Source organism: Echinops telfairi, unplaced genomic scaffold, assembly GCF_000313985.2.
Source record: "Echinops telfairi isolate 266 unplaced genomic scaffold, ASM31398v2 ScPeMD7_31;HRSCAF=116, whole genome shotgun sequence".
Lineage (NCBI taxonomy): Eukaryota > Metazoa > Chordata > Mammalia > Afrosoricida > Tenrecidae > Echinops > Echinops telfairi.
Window position 1 is genome coordinate 53,144,099 of NW_022103928.1, and position 10,665 is coordinate 53,154,763.

Below are 10,665 nucleotides of genomic sequence, written 5' to 3' on the forward strand. Positions count from 1 at the left end.
CTTCCCCAGACCACCTGGTGAGCTTGAACTGCCAATTTGGGGTTAGCAGCTAAGCGCTTAAGCATTGTGCCACAAGTCCCATTTCCTAGACTTGATTGAGGATTCTGTAGAAGAGCACTAATCAAAAGAGTAAATGCATAACACAATTTTAAATTCTCACAGATTCCAGACTTTCTGGAGCCATGGAGCCTGGATGAATTCCTGATACTATTGCCTGAGAACATCATTAACCCTTAAATCGAAAATATCTTCTTTAAACTAACCCATAGTTTCGCTTACTTAGGAAAATATCCGCCTTACGCATTATCCTCTTTTAAGAATTATCTATATGGGATACAATCTAAAATGGTAACTCAGAAAATGAGATAGGAACCATGGGAGGGCAGTGAGTTTATGTTAATGTAAGAGGAATAATTTAGGGAAAAAAAGAGTTTAAGAAGGTTGCAAAACTTGAATCTGTTCAGTGTCACTGAATTGTACATGTAGACATGGTCGAATTGTCTTTTTTTTTTAAGGTAGGAATTTTATTGGGATTCTTTTGGATCTACATATCAACATCTTAACAATTTTCAGCCTTCCACCTAAGAAAAGGGTATGCCTCTCCATTTACATTTATCATCTTTAATTTTTCTAACCAATATTTTTTTAATCATTTTATTAGGGGCTCATACAACTCTCATCACAATCCATACATACATCAACTGTGCAAAGTGCATTTGTACATTCATTGCCCTCATCATTCTCAAAACATTTCCTCTCCACTTAAGTCCCCAGCATTAGGTCCTCATTTTTCCCCACCCTCCCCACTCCCCACTCCCTCATGAGCCCTTGATAATTTATAAATTATTATTTTGTCATATCTTGCCCTGTCCGATGTCTCCCTTCACCCACTTTTCTGTTGTCCATCCTCCAGAGAGGAGGTCACATATAGTTCCTTGTAATCAGTTCCCTCTTTCCAACCCACTCTCCCTCTACCCTCCCAGTATCGCCACTCACACCACTGGTCCTATAGGGATCATCTGCCCTGGCTTCCCTGTATTTCCAGTTCCTATCTGTACCAGTGTACATCCTCTGGTCTAACCAGCTTGCAAGGTAGAATTCGGATCATGATAGTCGGAGCGGGGAGGAAACATTTAGGAACTAGAGGAAAGTTGTATTTTTCATCGTTGCTACATCGCACCCTGACTGGCTCATCTCCTCCCTGAAATCCCTCTGCAAGGGGATCTCCAGTGGCCTACTAATGGGCTTTGGGTCTCCACTCCGCACTCCCCTCATCATTCACTATGGTAAGATTTTTGTTCTGATGATGCCTTATACCTGATCCCTTTGACACCTCGTGGTTGCATAGGCTGGTGTGCTTCTTCCATGTGGGCTTTGTTTCTTCTGAGCTAGATGGCCGCTTGATTACCTTCAAGCCTTTAAAACCCCAGACGCTATACTTTTTGATAGCTGGGCACCATCAGCTTTCCTCACCACATTTGCTTATTCACCTGCTTTGTCTTCAGCGGTTGTGTTAAGAAGGTGAGCATCATAGAATGCCAATTTAATAGAAGAAAGTATTCTTGCTTTGAGAGAGTACTTGAGTGGAGGCCCAATATCCTTCTGCTACCTTAATACTAAACCTATAAATATAGGCACATATGGCTGTGTATCTTCTAGACAAGGGTGTGCTTAAAAATTTGCCTTGATTTCCTCAACAATGTACAACTACATTCACTACTCATGTCTGGACAAGGTTAGGGTCCAAGGACCAGATCATTATGTGAAAATCTGCATTATGCAAAAATGGAGAATGGCCACATCAGATTACAAACTAGAGGATGACTACATCACTACATAACTGACAAATTACATCATTATTTAATTACCAAATTACATGACTCTATAATTGCCAAACCACTGAAAATCATGGCCCAGTCAAGTTGAGCTGTAACTCCAACCATCACAGGCAGCATTACCCTCACCTAGCACCTCAGCGCTTGTTCTTGCTAAGCATATACCGTTAGTGCAAACTAGTCAGAGTGGATTCCTTAGTGGTTTCATAAGTATAATATATTGGATAATGAGATAGTAGATTAGTCAGCAGGAGTAGGTATATTATGTCATAATCCTTACTCATGTCTAGCCAAGTAGTCCCCGACATAATTGAAAGACCCAGTTTAAAACAAATTTCAAAATCTCAATAAAAATTTTCCTTGCCCTTCTCACTGCAATATCAGAGCTCTGAAAAGTTGATGGTCTTATTTAATGAAATGGGTAATAAACTCACTTTTTCTTATCAACTCCGATGGTGATATTTGAGGAGTTGATATTTCATACTTGATTTTCAAAAAGTGGTAGGAACTATATATGTAGTTACATATATATATGTCCCATATTAGACCTATTAGGTATTCAATTAAAAAGTATTACTAAATAGTTTGCATATCAAGATGGTTGTTATTATTGTGTACTCTTGTACTGTTGTGCTTTATATATATCATTATCCAATACTTTTTTTAATGACAATAGTAAAAACAACACTATCTAACTAATTTGCATCAACCATGCATGCCTGACAGTAACACACACACACATATATAAATGTATACATGTATATGCATACATGTAGATAGATAGGTAGGTAGATAGGTATTCACCCTGGTGGTGGAGGGGTTACATTTCGGACTGCTAACAGCAAGATCAGCAGTTCAAAACCACCACCAGCCTCTCCTCAAGAGAAAGATGGGGCTTTCTACTCCTATAAAAAGTTACAGTCTCAGAAACCACAGGTCTCCATGAGTTGGCATTAACTTGATGTCAGTGAATTTGGTCTTTCATATATACATAAGTACATATGTATTGATTATTTTTACTGTATTGGTATATTATTAGTGTATTAGAAATAACTATAACAATATTCCTTTTAGTTAAGAGATGAATCTTGAAAGTATTTGAAAAAAGTCTGTTCTAGAAATAAAACTAATTAATTTGTGCTATCAGAAAACTGGAGAATTGGAGTTGATTGAATTAGCAGAGGGATAAAATTCCTCATGAGATGCCAAATCAAGATGAAATTCTATAGCTTGATTTGCAATGCACTCAATGTTGGGTAAGATATTAATTTGACTATTAAGCCATTAATTTGACAACTAACTCTAGCGTTTCCCCCCACAAACTCAAACCATAAAACATTGGCCGAGTTGAATACATAAGACACTGTGGCCATAACACAGTTCATTCAATAATTTGTCATTAGTTCAATCGCAGCTGCATCTACTCCTTGAATGCTAATGCATGGTCAAATAATGGAGAGGGTCTCTGCATAATGAGGGAACTCTACCCCAGTCCTCTTCCCAGAGGCTCCTAAGTGTTCCATAGATGTTGAAGGGCAAGCCTCAGGAATACAAGTGTCATCCGGTTTCCTAGAAACTAGTCACAGGCGGTACCATCTCCATCAACCCTGTGACAATCACGTGGAGAATATTTGTCTGTCTTTTAGATTGAAGTCAAATGACAGCCCTAATTGTGCTTTTCCTTGCAATAATATAGCTGTTATTTCAACTTGTAGCCAATAAGGTCAGACTGGGTCCCAAACCACTGATTGGTGTTTCCATTACAGGGGTGGTACAATTAAAATAATTATTATTTTGCCTTTATAAAGAAAGTTAGTGACTGAATTTTCAACTCTAGAGATTAAAACAAAGGATTAACCTGGAAAATACACACACATACAGACCCCACCATAGTTTTTGATAGTCTTGGATCTAGTCCGACTATACAGGAAGTAGCAAAGCTGATCAAGTAAATTAAGCTGATTAATAAGAAAAAGATGAAGAATGAACATTATATTTCAAAATGATATAATTGCAATATTGTTTGGAAGAGCCCACCAACTCCACTAGCTAATGTTAAAATTACTTTACAAACATAATTTACAAAACCTTCCAAGTAGTTTAAATAGAAAAAGTTGTATTAAATTCATTCACAATACAATACAAATGATGTTAAGAGTTGTTATGTGGCATGAAATGATATAATACAGATAAAAGAAAATGAAATTATGACCTTGTAAGATTCGATCTCAGGTACCTTAGAGAATTGGCACCAGGACTAGTTACCAGGCCCAAGAAAGGATGAAATTGCTCTTAAAGAGTTGGGCTGCGTGGAAACCAAAATGACATCAAGCTTCAATAATTAAATTGTAAGGAAGGCTGAGTATGATTTTTTTCTCCAATAAAGCGCAAGAGATTTCTGCTTGGTGTCTTAATTGCTATTTTAAAATAATGGAAAGCACTATAAAAATATTTCAAACAGGCTCTTAGTTTTTGTCCAAAAAATACAAAGTGAGAGTAGATGACATAGGCAACGCAAGTATTTGACAGTTGACACAAAGGATGCTTTGTTTGGGAAAACATCAGAAAGAAGGCTGTTAAAAGCTGGAATAATACCAGAGGGTCTCCAAAAAAAAGGTGGGGGGGGGGACTCATGAGAAATAAATAGGCAGAATTGAATAGAGACCAGATAGCGCCAAGGTGTGCTAGACACAATGGTTCCTTTCTTTCCCAGGACATTTGAGATTCTAATAAGGAGAAGGACTCCATCCTGCTCACACTGCAGCCGAGTCCGGCATGTGAATTTCAGGGAGAATGGCAATGACAGGAAATCCTGTACAAATGAGTCTAATGGGCAGCCAATTCAATTCCTGCTGCAATTCCCAAGCCCCGCAGTAAGGTCTGGTTTCTAAGCTGGAAAACCAGAGTGCCCCCATGCCACGTTCAACTTACTAACGTCCTTCGTGATTTTAGAATTCAGAGGAATGAAAGTCAGTCGCGAAGGCGTGTCCCAAAGCAATGTTATTAGAAAGCTTAAGCAATGTCACTCCAATTCAAGACGTCTGGACCCGCTCGATGTTAGATGCAATTTGACTAAATTGTCCAAATGTCAAGCAGATCTAGCTGCACGGTGTCCTTGGAAGCACCTGTCTTCTCAACGCCCTTCTACCTGCAGTCTGTGCAAGTGTGGGGTTGGCAGGAGCGCCGGGAGCCGATTGCAATCCGGAGCTGCTCCGTGAGTTCATCGCATGGCGTTGGCTCTGTGATGTGGAGCAGAGCAATGTGTCTGTTCCGAAAGTTCTACAATAGGTTCAATGAAACATTTCTTCTTAAACTGTTAGATTGAGAGCTCTTTGATAGCAAATCAAAACAAACAAACAATAAAAAGAGACAACCCAAACCCATTGCCATTGTATTGATTCCAATTCATAGCAACCCTGTAATGGCAAACGGCCATGCCCATTTCACCTTTGAATTAGCCTGCTCTCATGCTGAGCAGTAAAATATTTGATGAATGAACAGTAGAAGATAACAGGGGCAAAAAAATCCAAATAAAAAGTTACACAGAAATCTAGAAAGCAAATCCTGTGGTCAACTAGAAAAGCGAGGAAATATCTCTTGAATTTGAATAAATTATAACACAAGATTAGGAGGCAGAGATGCGTGGTTTGAGGACAGATGGAGGAAGTGTGCAAATATTTTTAAGATTAGTTCTAAATAAAATCCTCCAATCTCAAATTTCCAAATCATGTCTGTTGGATATAGAAATTATAATACTATATATAGTATTATTTTATTATACCTACTTACATTATAATATCTACTTAGAATAATATAAGTGGAAGGAGCTGTGGTAGTGTAGTAGTTACAAATTGGGCTGTGATCTGCATGATTGGCAGTTCGAAACCAGCAGCAGCTCTGCAGGAGAATGACTGGGCTTTCTACTCCCATAAATAGTTGCAATCCCACAAACCCCAGTGGGGTCTCTCTGAGTCAGCATTGACTCAATGGCAGTGAGTGGGTGAAAGGGTTTACATAACCTGTTAAATGCTACCTATTGCTAGTCACCCTCAAGTTCATTCCAACTCAGGGGCACAGCATATGTGTCAGAATAGAATGTGTTCCATGGGAATTTCCCTGCTGAATTCTTTGAAGTAGATTGCCAGACCTTGTTTGTTTGTTTTGAGTTATATATATATAATCATTTTATTGGTGGCTCATACAATTCTTATCTCAATCCATACATATATCCACTGTGTCAAGCACATTTGTACATTTGTTGCCATCATCATTCTCAAAACATGCTTTCTATTTGAGCCCTTGGTATCAGCTCCTCATTTTTCCCCTCCCTGCCCCCTCCCTTATGAACTCTTGCTACCTTATACATTATTATTACTTTGTCATATCTTACACTGTCCAACATCTCCCTTCACCCACTTTGCTGTTGTCCATCCCCCACGGAGGAAGTTATATGTAGGTCCTTTTAATCCGTTCCCCCTTTCTACCCCACCTTCCCTCCACACTCCTGGTATCGCCACTCTCAGCCCTGGGCCAGACCTTTCTTATGAAGTGCATTCTTTTTTGTTTGTTTTTTTATGAAGTGCATTTTTGTGGACTTAACCTCCAACCTTTTGGTTAGCAGTTAAGTACATGGATTTTTGGTACCACCCAGGCACTTTTCTCCAATGCTCTCTCTCACAGGCATCAAGTCAATGCCAACTCAGCAACTCTGCAGGACAGGGCAGAACTGTCCATGTGAACATCTGGCACTGTGACTGTTTACAGTAGAACGCCCGGTCTTTCTCCCTCAGAGAAACCTGGCTAGTTTCAAAATGTGACCCTTGGAGATTGCAGCGCAATGCACAGCCGCTATGCCACCAGGGTGCCGGTTCTCCAAAATGAAAGACAGCTTGTTGCAAAGGCACAGCTGAGTTTATTGCTTAGTGCTCCCTTCAGAGAACTTTGGTAGCTTCTTGGAGGCAGAAAACAAGGTTGGATATTGTGGGAATTTGCAAATGATTTTAAGGTCGGTCTTTCAAAGGGAGGCCTGGAATGGGATTGAGTAAGGATTATGGAACAACAGCCCCAGGACCGACAGAGAGTGAGGAACACAAGGGTGTGAGGTAAAGTGTGGGAAGAGTGTGAGGACACAGACGGTATGTCAAGACTTTCTATTAAAAAGTTTATAGATGGTCCATCAGGAAGTGGTGTTTATTGTTGTTGTGGTTGTTTGGGTTTTCTTGCATGGGTAAGAATCTCCTAGCATAGTAAAGCTATGCTAACAAAGACCATAAAATGGAAAATCATGGCTATGAAGACTGTAAGCTGTGAGGAGGGGTGGGTGGGCTTGGTCCCTAGTGACCAAACTTTGAACAGGGATGGATATTTTAAATTCTCGAGTCCCTCCCGGGACAACTCAGAAGGAAATGGCCCTTCTGAGTATGTATTTGGAGGCAGATGCTTATAGGTCTGTGAGTCGACACCCCCATCCGCTCATCAACAAACCCAGCATGCCAGCTGAGCTGTTTTACAACCATTTTATCTGACCCCCTTTCACGTGACAGCATAATAATAGTGACCTCTTGTTATGTACTGAGATGTGACCGTTCTTCATCCCTTGATTCATTTAGTTCTCCCACAATCTACAGGTGTACATGCACTAACATATGAGAACTGAAACCAATTATGTCCACCATCAAGCTGGACATTAAAAACCCAAACCATACATTACTGTCTACATTAATATGACTTTCCTATTCTACTGTCTTTACTACGATTGCTATACTTTCCTGAAAAGTTGCTTACCTAAGCAAATATCTCAATTGTTCCTTATAAAAATTTCCCCAAAGATCCACCAACTCTGAAAAAAAAAAATCCACAGTTCAGTTTGTGCCCTGAAATGCTTTGAATCCTTATCTTCAAAGTACTTGCCTCTCTTGGACTACGCGTGGTGGCTGCCACCAACCTGTTTGCCTAGACCTGTGGGCTGACTGGTTCTAAGGACTGCATTGCTGTGACCTCACTGCTACAGTCTGGGCACGTCCCTGAATCCACCCCGAAGTCTGGTGTCAAGATCCCTGTCTCTGACGGGTAGCTGCAGAGCACCAATGCCTCTGTGGATGACAGTCACCTAGCAGAACTCAAGGCCACACTGCCCAGCCCAGACAAGCTCCCTTGGTTCAAGATGTACCCCATTGACTTTGAGAAGATTAATGACAGCAGCTACCATATGGATTTCATTGTAGCTGCATCCAATCTCCGGGAAGGAAATGATGACATTTCCCCTGCAGCCCAACACAAGAGCAAGCTGATTGCAGGGAAGATCACCCCCAGCCCTCGCCACAAGCACAGCAGCGTGGTCAGCCTTGTGTGTCTGGAGTTGTACAAGGTGGTACAAGGGCATCAACCGCTTGAGTCCGACAACAATGGATTCCTCATCTTGGCCCTGCCTTCCTCATCTATGGCTTCTCTGAGCCTGTTGCTGCCCTGGCCACTAGGACTATCATCAAGAATAGACATTGTGGGATCGCTCTGAGGTACAAGGGCTACGACCTCATGGTGAGGGGATGAGCGTCAAACAGTTCCTTGAATACTTCAAGAGGGAGCCTAAATTGGAAATTGCTATGCTATCCCAGAGCGTGCCCATGCTCTGTGCCTTCTTTACGCCAGCAGCCAAGCTCAAGGAGAGGGTGGATCAGCCAATGACAGAGGTTGTGAGCCGTGCGTCCAAGCGAAAGCTGGGCCGTCATGTGTGGGCACTGGTACTTGAGCTGTGGTGCACCGGCAAGAGCAATGAGGAGGTTGAGGTCCCTTGTACATATAATACACCATCCGCTGAAGCCATCCTCCCTCTGCCCCCTAGACCCACTCCAGTCCGGCCCCGCTCAAGCCCCCTGTAGCCCAGGGCTCCTATTTGGCCTCTGACAGTGGCACATGGGGCTAAGCCTGAAGTCTCCTTCCCCTCCTCGCTGAGCCTTTCCTTTTGTTGCTTCTTCCCACCTTGTTTGGGATCAGACTCCTAATAATTATGAATGCCCCCACCCCCACACAAAATACTTGCTTCGTTCTTCCTACTGATCCTACTGAACTCTTGTTTCTTAATCCGTACCTAATTCTAATGAAATGCTTTCTTTGAAAGGCCTGCCTTAAATCAAACTTCAAATTCTGCTTTTGCAGCCCAAGAAACTACCAGACCCTCTCTTCGCAGCGGTAAGCAGTGAAGTAAGCTCAGCTTTGTCTGATCCAAAGATTGTGTTGGTGCTATTGAGGGTGCGAGGGTCTAATACATCACCTATCCGCAGATAAATGAGTTATTTGGGAGCTGGCATTCAAAATCCATTGTATCAGCCTCTAAGAGCTCCTCTTTAAAGTGTTAAACATTCGCCAAATTAACCATTTCAGCATGTAGAATTTCTCTTCCAGTAGGGATCGCAACTCAATGTAAGGAAAACCGGACTCTTCACCGCTGGACCGATAGACAGAGTGATGAGAAATGGAGATAAGTTTGAAGTGGTCGAGGATTTCATGTCGCTTGAATCCCAGCAGTGCTCATGGGAGCACCAGTCAAGAAATCCAGCAACACATTCCATTGGGCCCAGCTGCGGCACAGGGATCTTGTAGCAAAGAACAACATGTCACTCGGAGGACTAAGGTGGGCGTGAGCCAAGCCGCGGCATTTGCAGCCTCCTCCTGTACCTATGAAAGCTCCCCAGTGAATAAGGAAGACTGAAGAGGATTTTATATATTTTAATTATCAAATTGGGGAAAATTTTGAACGTAGCAAAGACTGACCGAAGAACAAACAACCCTGTCTTGGATGGACTGCAGCCAGAGTACTCTTCAGAAGTGAAAATGACAAGACTTTGTCTCACGCATATTCTGGACTTCTGACCAGGAGGGGCCTGGAGAAGGAAATCACGCTTGGTAAAGTAGAAACAAACAACACCCCCAAACCCACTACCAACAACAACCATCCTCACTGCCATCAAGTTGATGCTGACTCACAGTGACCTGTGCGACAGGGTAGCACAGCCCCTGTGAGTCTCTGAGACCATCACTGCTGGTAACAAAAAAGAAGATGCTTACGGAGACAGATTGTCACCGTGGCTGCTACCATGGGCTCAACCATATGAACAATTGTCTGGATTGCTCCGGACAGGGCAGTGTTTTCTTTTGTTATTCATCAAGTTACTCTGATTTGGAAACCACCGGACAGCATCTCATGACAGCAGCAGCCGCAGGAAGAACAAAGATGCCTCCTCTCTTAACCGCTACACCTCGTGCTGCTCCTGAGTGCTGATGGGACTGCGACTTATGGAAGACATTTCAACCAAAATAAAACTTCGCGACCAAAAGGCAAACACAAAACCCCTAGAGTCAACCCCACACCTGAAAGTTATTCCGCCCAGGCAATTTTCGGTTGCACTAGACACAGGTCTGTGTGATTATGGAACAGAAGATGGACTCTGCTGAATAACTATAATCATACCATCTGACAAGCAAGCACCTGAGAGAACAGTGAATTCCCTTTAAATGAATACCTTGTCAAGGGCTAGAAGGAAGAGGTAGATACACACAGGTCCCACTTCTGTATTTTGCTGACAAATACCCTTTGTCCATATTCTCTTACCAGCTCCTCATTTTAAAAGGCGTCCCTGTTCTTTTTGTTGGTATCCTGTGTGCTGTCTGGTGCAATTACAGAGTAAATTAAGTTGGGTACCACAATATGTATTATTCTATTCACTGTAGCACACACTGTAGTTAGGTTTATAAGAAATTTCTAGTGTAATCCCAAGTGTCGCTCCATTGTAACTTTCCAAAACATTATCCTTTGGGGTTAAATTTTCCTTAT

The 10,665-nt window shown here is 41.9% G+C and overlaps 1 pseudogene; it reads left to right on the plus strand.

Annotated features, from left to right (window-relative positions):
* LOC101660865 overlaps positions 1 to 9,434 on the plus strand; it is a 188,849-nt pseudogene extending 179,415 nt beyond the window's left edge.
* Positions 9,435 to 10,665: the final 1,231 nt, after the last annotated feature.